The sequence below is a fragment of the Ceratotherium simum genome, chromosome 14 (assembly GCF_057802395.1).
Source record: "Ceratotherium simum simum isolate JZ-2026a chromosome 14, ASM5780239v1, whole genome shotgun sequence".
Lineage (NCBI taxonomy): Eukaryota > Metazoa > Chordata > Mammalia > Perissodactyla > Rhinocerotidae > Ceratotherium > Ceratotherium simum.
This window is the reverse complement of record NC_141913.1, coordinates 24273854-24287568: the sequence shown is the minus strand read 5'-3', so window position 1 is coordinate 24287568 and position 13715 is coordinate 24273854. Positions and strand designations below refer to the sequence as shown.

At 35.9% G+C, this 13715-nt stretch overlaps 1 protein-coding gene across 1 annotated transcript in view; it reads right to left on the bottom strand.

Annotated features, from left to right (window-relative positions):
* ASXL3 (ASXL transcriptional regulator 3) overlaps nt 1-6642 on the bottom strand; it is a 129155-nt gene extending 122513 nt beyond the window's left edge. Inside the window, exon 1 of the mRNA XM_087439117.1 lies at nt 6439-6642. The gene's annotated coding sequence lies outside the window, so the exon portion shown is untranslated. The remainder of the gene's footprint in view (nt 1-6438) is intronic.
* Nucleotides 6643-13715: the final 7073 nt, after the last annotated feature.

Below are 13715 nucleotides of genomic sequence, written 5' to 3'. Positions count from 1 at the left end.
ACTTCTCTAGGATAGATTCCAAAAAGTAGAATTTTTAGATTAAAAGTCTGCTTTTAAAATTTTGATAATTACTTCCAAATTACCTTCCCTTGAGAGTAACTGTTTTCCCCACCCTAGTCAATGGTGGACAGTATCAATCTTTAAATTTTGCTAATATAATCAAAATGGAGGTGAGGAGGTCATTCCAAGTAGAGAGAGCAACATAAAGGCGGCGCAGACGAACAGAGCTGAACGTGGTGTGCAGAAACATGATTATTTGGTATTTCCAGAGGAGTGAGTGGCATGGCGAGTAGTGTTGGGATCAGAATCCAGAAGGAAAGTATGTTCCATGCCATGCTCACGAGATGTTTATACCACAATAAATTCCATGGGAAGGAGCTTAGACTTCATGCGGGAGATGATGGAGCCATGCAGGAGATGATGGAGAGCCCCAGAAGATTTTAAAGGAGGCAAATGCTCTTGTCTCTCTGTCAGCATGAGGACAGATTGAGAATGAGACATGGCTAGAAGAAAACAGATCAATTAGGAACCTGCAGTAGTCGACCACAGGAAAGATGACGAGAACCTCACCAGAGCAATGATGGTAGGGCAGAGATGTGGAGAAAGAGTCAAGAAATACATGAGAAGAAATATGGGGGAAAAATCAGTAGGACATAGAAACTGACTAGATGTGTGAGACAAAGGAGAAGAAGGAATTTAGGATTGCTTCAGGGTCTGGGGGTGAACGGTGGTATAAATAATTAAGATAGGCACTATAGAAGGAGTTTGGAAAAAAATTATGGTGAATTTAGGAGCTTGCCCAGTGGCATAGTGGTTAAGTTTGCACGCTCTGCTTCAGCAGCCCGGGGTTCACGGGTTCAGATCCCAGGTGCAGACCTACACACCACTCATCAAGTCATGCTGTGGTGGCATCCCACATACAAAATAGAGGAAGACTGGCACAGACGTTGGCTCAGGGGCAATCTTCGTCAAGTAAAAAGAGGAAGATTGGCAACAGATGTTAGCTCAGGACCAATCTTCCTCACCAGAAAAAATAAAAATAAAAAAGTATGGTGAATTTAGTTCTGAGCTTATTAATTTAAAGGCATCCAAAATTCAGATACATACATGCATCCCCAAGTTAATACTGGAGTTAGAGATAAACACTGGGGAACCATCAGCATATAGATGATATTTAGAAAGGTAAAAACTGATAGGTACAGATGTAGAGTAATAAAAGAAGAGGAAAAAAGACTGACTTGAGCTTATTATATTCCAAAAGTCAGAAAACTACAAGAAAAAATATTTCTGAGATGATAAAAAAAAAGAAAAAAGAATCCTATGCAGGATTTCCTTATAATAATATGAAGTGTAACTCTAACCTCAGGATATGATTATTTTAGAAATCGGGATAAATCTCTGTATTCATAGGTAGAAATAACCTATACGTAGGAAATTATGTACCGGATCTTGCCAGCAGAAACTCTTCTTTTAAATATAGCTTTTCTTTTAAAAAGTAATATACGAACATTACTAAATATCTGTCAAGTAAAGAAAAGATGAGAAAAATCACTCAAAATCCCAACTCCTTAAAACAACTCTGAGCATTTTATAAAATTTCTTCTAGCCTATTCTTCTGGTGTGTTTCTATTTTAAAGTTATAATTTACCTAAATGTTGAAACACAATATTTCATTTTATATTATACTCTTTCCATACTACTACAAAATCATCATAAATATATTGAATGGTTAAAAATATTCCATCAACTTGTTTCAAGTCAGTGGTTTTTAATCTGGATGTATATTAGAATTTTTAGAAGAATTTTTTTACATGTAAATTTTGAGCAACTCCAAATGTATTAAATAAAAATCTCTGGGTGGGGCCCAGGCATCAGCATTTTCTTATATCTTTCCAAATGATTCTAATGTGCAACCAAGTTTGAGAAGCACTGAGATCACCAGTGAGCATTTAAATTATGTCCTTTATCATTGAAATAGCATTTATGTGAATATCTTAGTGCATATAATACATTTTCTTATATTCAAGAATACTTTAAGATAGGCTTGCAGAAGTGGCATTAGTAATTCAGGAGATATAAGTTATATAATGACCTTTTGCAAATAATGCCAACTGGCTTTGCAAATGAGTTGTTTTGGTTTATACTCTCACCAGCAGTATAGAAGCAGGAAGCATCATTTGGAGTCAGGGTGAAGTGCATGGACTGATTAATTTCTTAGGGAAACTCAAAACACAATCTTCAATGGTTACTTGACCTTGCATTTCTATGATTATTAGTAAGTCAAATGGTTATCCACATACTTGTTTATCCCTTAGTTTTATGCACTAGATCTCGTCTGTTCACGTCCTTTGATCATGATGCTAAGGTCATCACTTTTTTCTTATTGCCTTAATAATCTTTTATATAATACCTCTAGCACATTAACTAAAAATATTTTCTCCATTGTCACAATGTTTCATTTTTAATACGAAGACATAAAATTTTATAGTCAATTATGTCCATTTTTTCCTTTGTAGTTTTATCTTACATCTTCTAACTGTGAAAAGTCATTTTCCTGTCAAAGGTGAATTCAAACATTAGATTTGAATTTTTCTAATTTTTTTCCAGTGGTATGGCTTTTCACATACAAATTTTCCTCAATATAAAACACAACTAACAAATGTTCAATAAACATTTGTCATTTTTAATGGCTTCCTACAGTTCAAAAAGAAAAAGAGCAGAGTTCCCTTGTCCATCACTTCATTTCTGGTTCATCCTCCTACCCCCTTCACCGCAGAAGACTGTGCTACTACTCATTGGAAATTCCTTGATCAGCAGAATGTCAAGAGTTCAGCTTAGAGTTTTGCCAGCTATGGGAAAATTTTTACCTTTAAATGTTTGATAAAGGAAATGTCTAAAAATAACTAAACTGACCACTACTGTTAAGATTGGCATTCATACCATAGGACAAATGTCAATTTAATTGAGCTTTCTTTTCTCCTCCTCCTGCCCCCTCCTCTTTCTTTGCCCACTTATTTTCTCAAGGCAGTTTGTTCAATAGTGGTCGTCTGCTTTGATTAGAAGTGTTACCATATAAAGATGTTCAATAAACATAGCTTTCTGCTATAAAATACGAGTTTTATGAGATTCAAACATCATAGTAGTTGGGATGGCATGAAATACATCCAAAAAATTCAGATACAATTATAAAGTAAAAACAAACTTTACAAAGGGTCTGATTTCTAGGTAAGATCTCTTATGGAAACAGCATGCTTTGAGAAAGGAAAAACAAATACAAAAACCAGTGAATTTAAGCATCCTTCCCTTCCCCAAACTTAGTATTTGACACTTAAGAATACATCTAAGAATCCGGCAATAGGCCTAAAAGAAATTTAATACGCCTAGTCCCTGTTTTAATTTAACCTTCGGGGAAATATGATTCATCAGAGATGTAAGTTGGGAGCAGGGAATGCAGAAATGCTTATGTTTGCTACAAGCCTTATTAATACTCTGCCATACAGGAAAAAAACAGAAAAATAAAGGTAAGAACACTATGATCAATGCAAATGTTAAAAGAGAATAAATAATTACTGTTTCAGGCTAATGGTTTTTGAAAACTACATAATTATACACACATACATATTAATAAATTCCAAAAGCAATGTATCTAACACATAGTTACATATGTATTACCTTGGTTTTACAGAAATAAACATCTTCCTCACGAAAAAATGTGCATTTTGATGACCCACGGGGAGAAATGCATCTTTAGACAAAACAAGATTTCCTGTACATTATTTTACAGCAGTATCCATGTTCCAACCAGGCACACAGAGACCCTCCAGACAACAACTCCAGTAACGAAAGGGAGAACAATATGTAAATGTAATTGGGGTGGAAAGAAGAGAATTTGTGAGCCAAGCTATTAATTCAAGAAGAATTATTTTAAACCTAGAGCCCTATTTAATCAACTAACTAAATGGTAACTGATGAAACAGTTGCTAAAATTACAGAGAACTATCTATGTTTATGTAACAAATAAGAGAAATGTTTTTCTGCCTCCCCTCATTTTTCAATGTTTCAAAAAACAAAACTTGGGATATCATGGCTTCTAGCCATTTGGAAAACATCTTATTTAAGTAAGCACAACTCCAACCCATTCATTTAACCTGAATTAATATTCTTGAGGTTTTATATAGCCACTTAAAACTTTCAGGAAATAATTCCTCAATGCACCTGCCACCTAATTCCATGAAATCAATATTTCACTTAAGCTAAGTCAGGAAATCCTAAGGTGCTGAATTCAATTATAACTGTTTCTTCATGAGTTGCTAGCAGATAAAACATAGCACTGAAATTGAATCATTACAGTTAAAGAGCGGGGGAAGGGGGTTATCTAAGGTCCGTTAACATAATAACAGCATTTCATGTTAGGATAACAATAACTTTAATATGTGATATAGTACTTTTCTATTGCCAAATGTCAGTTCATAAGCACAGAAACAACATTCTCTCTGGCTATGCCTGAAGTGAATCTATTGTGATGGTAAGAGACAGCTGCCCGTCAATATAAAAAAGGAAAACTGATAATATTGATCCAAACTTCATTCAAAGATGAAAACGAGTATTTACTGAAATCCAGATATATTACTGTTTAAGCAGAATACAAAAATTCACCACATCTTCAGTCACAAGCACCACGTTATACGTGAAAGGCAATGGTAGCTAAGGTTCCATACAGCAAGTTTTGTAGATGCATTGAAAAACAAAAAAGCTTTTATAAACAGTAAACACCTGGTATTGGGCTTCAACTGCTGTTTGTCCTCAGATAACTACTAACTACCTGACTGACTTCGATGCCCTGAACCTTATAGTTTCCTAGAATCCAGTGTGGGGTATCATTACTCCATTTTCAAAACAGAGAATGAACAAATGTCCAAACAAAGAGATAAAATCTGAAATTCTAAACTTGTTCATCCCTTAAATGGTAAACTTCTGATGATTCAAAAATTGTTCCTTTTGTCACCTGGCCTGTTAAAGCGAGTTTTAAGAAAACTCTGGAAATTTTCAAAACAAACATTATGCGGCTACATTCCTATGTCTCTCATTTCCTCCTTGGTTTGTTCATGCCTTCTAACAGGCATTCTCTTTCTTCTTATTTTTTTCCTTTGGGACCCTACTTCAAGGCTAACATTTGCCTGCGGTCCAACATTTGACTGTGATGGAAAGACTGAGCTTTGGAATCAGGCAGACCCAGGCTCAAATACCCAATCTTCCACTTATAATTGTGTGAAGTTAGGCAAGATACCTAACTTCTCTCAGCATCAATTTCCTCATCTGTAAAACGAAGAAATAGCACCCACTTCTCAATGTTAGTGTGAGGATTAAATGAGCTAAAAAATAGAAACCACTTGGCTCAGTGCCTGACACTGATCAGTTACTGCATAAATGTTAGTTTCCTGCCCCTTTGCCAAAATGACACTCAACAGACAGTTCTAATGATATTTACAGACACATACATCTGTGTTTCTTCTTTTCAGTTCTTTACCTGTATTCTACTCTTAGACCTAACAAACTTCTCCCATGTTCAACACTCAGCAAGCTTTTCATTACCGCAGAGGAAAATAACTGAAATAATATAACATAAATAAATAAAAGCCGAGAAGAGGCACTAAATTTCTAAAGAACATGTTCAAAAGTGAAGAAACTCTAGCATATTCTCTGTAAAAACTAAAAATGCCTAAACAGTTTAAGGAGAAGGAGAGGCAGTATTTATGCTGCAAAACTCCTTAAAAGTACAGCCCAATTTGATTTTTCGTAAAACAAGGTTAAAATAATGAAGTGTTCTCAGTGGAGATAGAGCAAAACATTCACTGGGAAAAATCAGCCATCACCCTCAAGATTATTTATTTAATGTAATCAGAATACTTTGCTTAAAAGAGCCCCAAGCGAAAGGGTGAACAAGCAGACTACAACTTCAGCAAGAAAGATCATGGAGATGCAGTCAGTGTTCACAGGGAAGAAGGCTCTGGATATATACCAGAAAGGAAAATAAAATATTTCTATCTAACACTGCAATAGGATTTTCATGTGTAGATAAACTTGTAGTCAAAATATGGCCACAGTTTACACAAACTGTAATTCACACAGAGAAATCAGAAAGCACACCAGGGCCTCCTGAATTTTTACTTTCCAACAAGTCACACTTTCTCAGTTTCGATTCTAGTCTGCACCGTCACCCTGACAAAAGAGAAATAACGTATGTGAGCGACATCAATCTGGGAATCACCCTCATAACCTTCTACACAGTCATTCAAATCACACTGCCTGGCCTTCAGGTGTCCAGTTGTCATCTCAAACCCACTCAACATGAACAGGGGAATGAGTGACAACCACGGGGTCCCATATGGGAAGACCCTCAATGTCCATTTTCACCCAACGTCACTATCTGGTACCTACCCGGAAGGAATGAATGGAACCACTCCAATGCAATCCCAGCCACTCCTGCTAGTTCAAGCATTCGGTTCAGCATCACCTCATGACCAACACGAAAGCAGCTGAGGCTCTAATATAATCATCATGGAAAGTTGTCCCAAATCCTTCATTCGAGGAAGATCCTTCATACACACCAACGCTGTCTCCAAGCCATGCCGGGGTCTGAAACCAGACTGGAAAATATTATATATGTGTATATATAGTAAAACTCCCACAAACCATTCTTCTACTATGTCATATTTATTTACAGCTGCTTAACCCATCGTGTGTGTGTGTATATATATATATATATATATATTGCCTTCTCAAGGTGAAAATATGAACATTCAAGGAAAGATCCTTTCCATAGTAGAGGGTAAACTGAAAGCATATGAAGACCTGGTGCTGCCTGGTAAGGTAGTTGAGGCGGTCCCAAATGGAACATACATTGTCCTGAAGGGAAGAGAGAAAACACAATATTGGTTTCCAAGGCTAATCCTCTAAACTTGGTACACTGGATCAAACTCTTCCAATATTAGAAAACAAAAAACTTGGCTTTTTCAGGAAAGGAGAAAGCAATGCCAGATTAACCCTTGAAGCTTTGTTTGGTATTACCAAACCTGCCTTCTTCCTCCTGAATCCCACTGGGTAGACACCACTTTCATAATCCTAACTACCATCACCTTGACTGCACAATCAGACTCTCTACTGATCAACGACCTCCAAGACTGACTGTACTTGCTCATTGTGCAGACAGGGCCAGGAACCGTTGAATGAATGACAACTTCAAATAGTAGAAATAATAAAAAAAGAACAATGGAGCCCCAAGAGCTATTATATGTTAAAGAGCAAGAACAAATAAACTTTAAAAATATCAATTTTCCTTCTCACTTCTTAACGAATAAGCTTTTCAAAACAAAGTGATAGACACTATACAGAGTTTTCAAAGTTTAACCAGAGAATGCACTGTCTTTAGCTTCTTGAGACCTTTATCACAAGATTAAAGACTATATATTTCCTTTTTGCTTGCCCCTTTCTCCTAAACTAATATAATACTGAAAACCAACACGTTCAATCCCAGCACAAAATTTTACTAAGTTTCTCTATTTCCAGAATGTGTCTAAAATAAAATTAAATGCGTTAAACCACTGCAGCATTATTTTCTATGTACTTACCCTAAATTATTATTTGCATCAAGCAAATGGCTATCTATAAGACTGCTCATCATATATAATTCCATTTAAAATTAATAGAATTCTGTCCTCTAATCTCGACTTCTCTTGCTTTACTGGCCAGACTCATCTCATCCTTGTCAGTTATGTTCAGTCTGTACTAAAATGAAAAAGCTTGGTAATGTCCATCTGGTGCACTGCCTCCTCTACCCACTCAGTATATACTTGAGTTCCTATGTCAATTATTCCACTGACTGATATTCAAATATGCAGAAACATTTCAGACAGGTTTGGACTTGAGATTTATACCAAACGTAATACTCATTATGTTTTTCTGGACACTCTCCACTAACTTCACTGCCTCTCACAAAAAGTAACACGTCTCTCATAAGGAAAATGCAAAGACTGAATGGACTACGTAGGCAAAGGACTCAGAGAATATTATACCAAAAAGGATAGACCACTCGGTTGCTTAGCTCAAACCTACAGACCACTTGATGCTTAGCAATATACAATGCTTTTCCTCCTAAAGTTTTAGGTCCTCATGTTTGACATATTGACCCTCTGTTTCATAACCTAAGGGTCTGACCAAATACAGTAAGTATAAGAGTCTTCTCAAACCATCCCTTACACAGATATCAGCTAAAGATGTCTAGAAGGAATATAAAAGTTCAATCAAATAAACACTTGCTGAGATATCCTTTATGATTTAGGAACTATAGAGGACATACAGACATGAGTAAGATATGTCTCTAGCTACCTTGGAATTCATAGTTTAGTTGAGCGAAAGACATAGAAACAAAAAGAACTGTGATAAAGATACATTAAAACCTCCCTCTGAATACAAAAGAAGGAGCCATATTTCTACCTGGGAATCATAGGTAAAGTTTCCCAGGGGAGATGACGATCGGCATCTTAAATGATAAATAGGTATTAGAGAGGCAGTGATGCTAATAACCAACAGAAACTAAGGCATTAGCATAAATGTAATTTACAAGAATCTTGGAAATCAGATCACTACTCAAAAGTAAACTAATAGTTTAATAGACAGTAAAACTATTTCAGTATGACTCTTAGTATACTATGAACATTCAATAAATATTAAACAAGCCAAAACTGTGAGAATCAGAACGACAGAGGCACACAAATAATGACATAGATTTTCCAAGTAATTCACCATTTCCTACATATTTAAATGCAGACCTTCTCAGAGATAGCAAAGTGGTTTTGTTCACTAAAGTCTATTCTCCAAAATTTCATTTGGTGTATTTGAAGCTTCATAATGAAATTTCAAACAAAATTTTGATGATAGTACAAATACATAGGACTCTAAGACACATCTTTTTCACCAAAAACATACTAATTAGATAATTAGCAGGAGGTACTGTCAGAATACTACACATTAACACATATAAGTTTGGAGGGTGGGAAAGCAGAGGAAATACTACATTAATATTGTACATTCAAAAGGCTAAAGGGCCCAAGTATGAGAGTGAGCTAGAGAAATACACCTTCTGAGTTACAAATAAGATCCCCAAAAAAGCAACCCATTCAATGAAAAATAATTTACTCATTCGTATATTGTAAATCGGGAAAATCCCTGATCCTAGTGTCCTAACGTTAGTCATTGGCAGATACCATATTAAAAACAACTCGGGCTCTACTTCATCATATAAGAATCATTTTAAATCTTATCACTGAATCTGAGTTAAGAACACAAATTAACTAGAATCCCTTTTCCAACTTCTCATAAAATTTTAGGTAAAAAATTATTAAATAATATTATATACTTCTGGGCCGGCCCCGTGGCTTAGCGGTTAAGTGCGCGTGCTCTGATGCTGGCGGCCCGGGTTCGGATCCCGGGAGCGCCCCGAGGCACCACTTCTCCGTCCAACGCGAGGCCGAGTCCCACGTACAGCAACTAGAAGGATGTGAACCTATGACGTACAACTATCTACTGGGGCTTTGGGGGGAAAAACTGAATAAATAAAATCTTTAAAAAAAAAAAAATATTATATACTTCTTACTGAAATGTGAACCTTTTAGCACCAGTGTGCCAAAATACTACTGGGAAATACCTTAGAATACAAATTTGACTTGACAACCCAGTCAATCTTGATTAATCTTCCCCAAATTCCTAATAATGTAGCAGTGAAATCTCATAAACATCTTACAATTGACAGCACATTTTCCAAATTATTTTATCTTCATAATAGCCTTACGATGCAGATAAAGAGTTATAATTTTCCCCCATTTTATGGGAAAGATAAAAAAAGACTGAGTGACTTATCCAGGATAACACACATTACGTTAGAAGCAGAAATAGAGCTAGAACTGAAATTTCTATTCACTCAATCAGAAAATATCATGTGTCTACTATATGAAGGGCACCATGGGGAAGAGAAGGATCAATGAGACATGAACTCTACCATTAAGGAAATCGCAGTACTATTATAACAAGAGAAAATTTGAGAGAGTTTATTAGATACTACAATAAGGAACATGCATATTATGTTATAATGGAATAGCAAGGATAAAATGATCTAGAGTTAAAGAATTCTTCACTGAGGGGCTGGTATATGACATTTGACTCGGGCTTCAGAGGTGGGTGGAGGACAAGAAATGGTGAAGGTCCTTACAGGCTAAGCAGAGTCAGACAGACTTGAAAATACATAGAATGTTTGCATATAGTCAAGTATGTAGGTAATTTTTTTTCAAATGTCAAAAATGATAATACATATTTAAACTAAATCAAGCCCAAGCATGAGATTTAATTTAAAAATAGATACAGCAGAAGCTGGTAGTTGCTCCCCAATAACTACCTTTCTTTACAGTTAGGACTCTCACATTTTAGCTGGGAACATGCCTCCTGCAATAGACTATATTCTCCAGCTACCCATTCAGCTAAGTGAAATTATCTATCCGGCCAAAGGGACAAGAAGACAACTAATGCACTCAGTTTTCAGAACAAATCTATAAAGGGACTACGTGTGCCCCTTCTTCCAGCTGTTGCTTGGAACATGGATTTGGTGGCAAGCCACGTTAGACCATGGCAATGAGGACAAAATCCTAAGGATAACAGAGCAATAAGACAGAAGGATATCCTGGTTCCCTAGATATCCTGATGTAGCAAAACTGTCTCCTCATTCCTGAGACTTACTACCTTCAGCCTATAACGCGAGAAATGAACTTTTATTTGATTTAACCACTTATTTTGAGACTCCATGATGTCCAAACTTATACTAGCTTATATAAATAGGCTATGCTATAAAGTAAACACAAATTAAAAGTAATTTCTTGGATCTCAATTTTCAAAACCTAAGAAAAATAATCTGAAAATATTTAAATTAATTGCAAAGAGTTTAATATAATCAGCAATAAGCAACTGTGATAGGCTTTCAAATCTATTTTTAAATTTTAAACTATATAACAACCCTAGGCAGTGGAAAGGTCAAATATCAATATTAACATATTGTAAGTGAAGAATAAGACAACATATCATAAATTCATTATAAAACGTATTTGATACCTCCAAAATGTGTTAGGTTTAACCTCATTTAATCTGTAAAATAATTACATATATTCCATACTGCATTGATATACTAAAGATCCATTTATAAAGAAAAGTCAAATGAGTTATTAATGCTAGAAAAAAGAATCAATAAACGAAAACTAGATTTTTGCTGTAAGTTCACATTAGTTGACAATTTTGCATTTACCCATTGGACTTCTCAGACTACTCAATTTTATTGTGATTACATTTAAATATTTAATTGCTATCTGTTTTATTTTTTATAGAGAACAGAGGAAAATTTAGTAAGTTAACATGAATATATTATCACAGTGTGACTCAAGAACCAGAGCAGGCTATACGAGTCCGAGAACAATGGGTACGGGATGCTGGTTTGCATCAAACTGTCTGCAGGCAAATTTATTCCCCCTTCTGTCATCCTCATATTACAGGCATCCCACAGAATAACTGGAATAAGCATGTTCAATAACATGATCAAAGGCACTGTGCCTTACTGAGCTCACTGGCTCTCTACATCAGCCCACAGAGGCAGGAACATAAGGTAGCCACAACCCCGTCCCCTGTTCTCATAGTCTTCCTTTGGGCAAGGTCTTGATGGACATAAGGAGCCTATGAGGCCAGAATCAAACTTTTTAGATCAACATTTGAAGTATAAATTACAGTACAATCTCTCGTACCCCTAACTCCTACCAACAGTGTTACAAATATGTACTGGAGGCAATAAAATCAGGTAATAGAGGGTGACTGGATCAATGAAAACCCATCACTTCAGGAAAATCAATTGAAAGACATGTTCCTTCTAATAGTACCTCAGAACAGAAGATTTATCTTTCTTTATACGGTCTGGTCTTCACTTACTATGGGGCTTTTGCACATTCTTCTCAAATTTGAAATGATCAGCCTCTTCTAAGTTTCAAGATGAGTGAAATATTTACTAGTTCTATTATGGTGGACAAGTCATCTTCTCTAAGTCTTAGTTTACTGATCTGTAAAATAAAAGTTTAAGACTATATGATCTGGAAAGTCCTTACCAGAAACAAAATATTACAGTTCTGAGTTAAACTTCATGCACATCTTAGATTGCATCCTAATGCAAGGTAGTAGAGGCTGCTCTGAATGTCCTGTTTTAAGGAAACTTGCTTTCAAATAAATTCTCTAAAGCATAGCTTAAAGCTGGGATAGTAATGACAACAGCAAATGGCCCCTGTGTAAACTAGTCCTGACTTGACCAAAGGGGATAACTCCTCAGCTATTAGGAATTATTCAGCCCACTCCTCCCTTATCACAAGAAATACTTCTAATAAAGGCTAGAAATTGCTTGAGTGACCAGATGGATGAAAATTGAGTCAGGGAAAAACTAAATTTAAAATTTAGATAATTATCTGCTCCTATTCAAAATGCTACAGACACTATTTCAAAATTCCTCATCAGTCTCTTACGAGAAAAGAAGATAAGAATGTACCACTGTATCTAATATACAAACTAATTTATGAAACTTGGAAAGTTAAAAGTTATAAGTGGCTGACTAAAAAGGATGGTGTCTAAAAACAGTAAATTAAATAAATTCTAATTTAAAAAATTAACATTTCCAATATTAAGGATGGATAAAAGAATTGAACAGCAAAAAGCGTTCTAATTCCAAGTAATAATTTTTGTGTTCCTGATTCAGCACTTTTCTTCTTGGGATGGAGGTGTGGGGGGATTCCAAAGTGATCCTTGCTAATCCCAACACTTAAGAATTTAAGATTTGAGCCATTCTTTAGACTATCCCACTAGCAACAACTTGTTCCAACAACTCTTCACGAATGCCATTTTTCTCTATCTAGTAACCAGCAGGTCACCTTCAATAAACACAAATTAAGCAACAAATTGAATCATCATCATACAAACAGTCGTATCTCATGCAAACGTGCTAGAGAAGAACTTAGTCATGAATTCAGGCTAGCCACAGTGGCCTGAAGGAGAACGTGCTCTCCCTGGAAATTCTATGTATGCCTTTTGTAAAAATAAAAAGGAAAGAGTGGTGCTTTTACACTTCCCAGTGAAAGTACAATGGACGGATGAGATGAGGATGGGTGGATAAACCGTCATGATACAGATTACCAGTAACGGTAAAGTCTGATTATTCTCTGCTTAGGAAAATTTCCTCAAGACTGCAGGAATGCTGCTTCTGAAACTATACTCACTTATTTATTTGGGCCTCTTTTTCATTCCCTAGATGCATCTCCTAAAAGGAAAACAATGTTAATAACTTAGCCTCCCCCACTCCCGCCTAAGTATGGTTTAGTCAATCCCATCCATTTTTAATTCAGTTGTTTCACAAGTGTAGTAACTGCCACTCTCTAAAATTGCCTTTTGCATTATCTACATTTTGTTAGCAAATATGCTTTGACTGGTCACAGTTAGCAAGTTTCCCAGAAACAGGAGTTTCAATCTATCAGCCCAAAATCAACAATAAAACGGGTGCGAGTCCTATGAAGTCCTTGGCTCTCGCATTACCTCGGGATGTTTCCCGCCCTCACAGCATTATCTTCTAAAACAAACAGCAAGAAGTTACA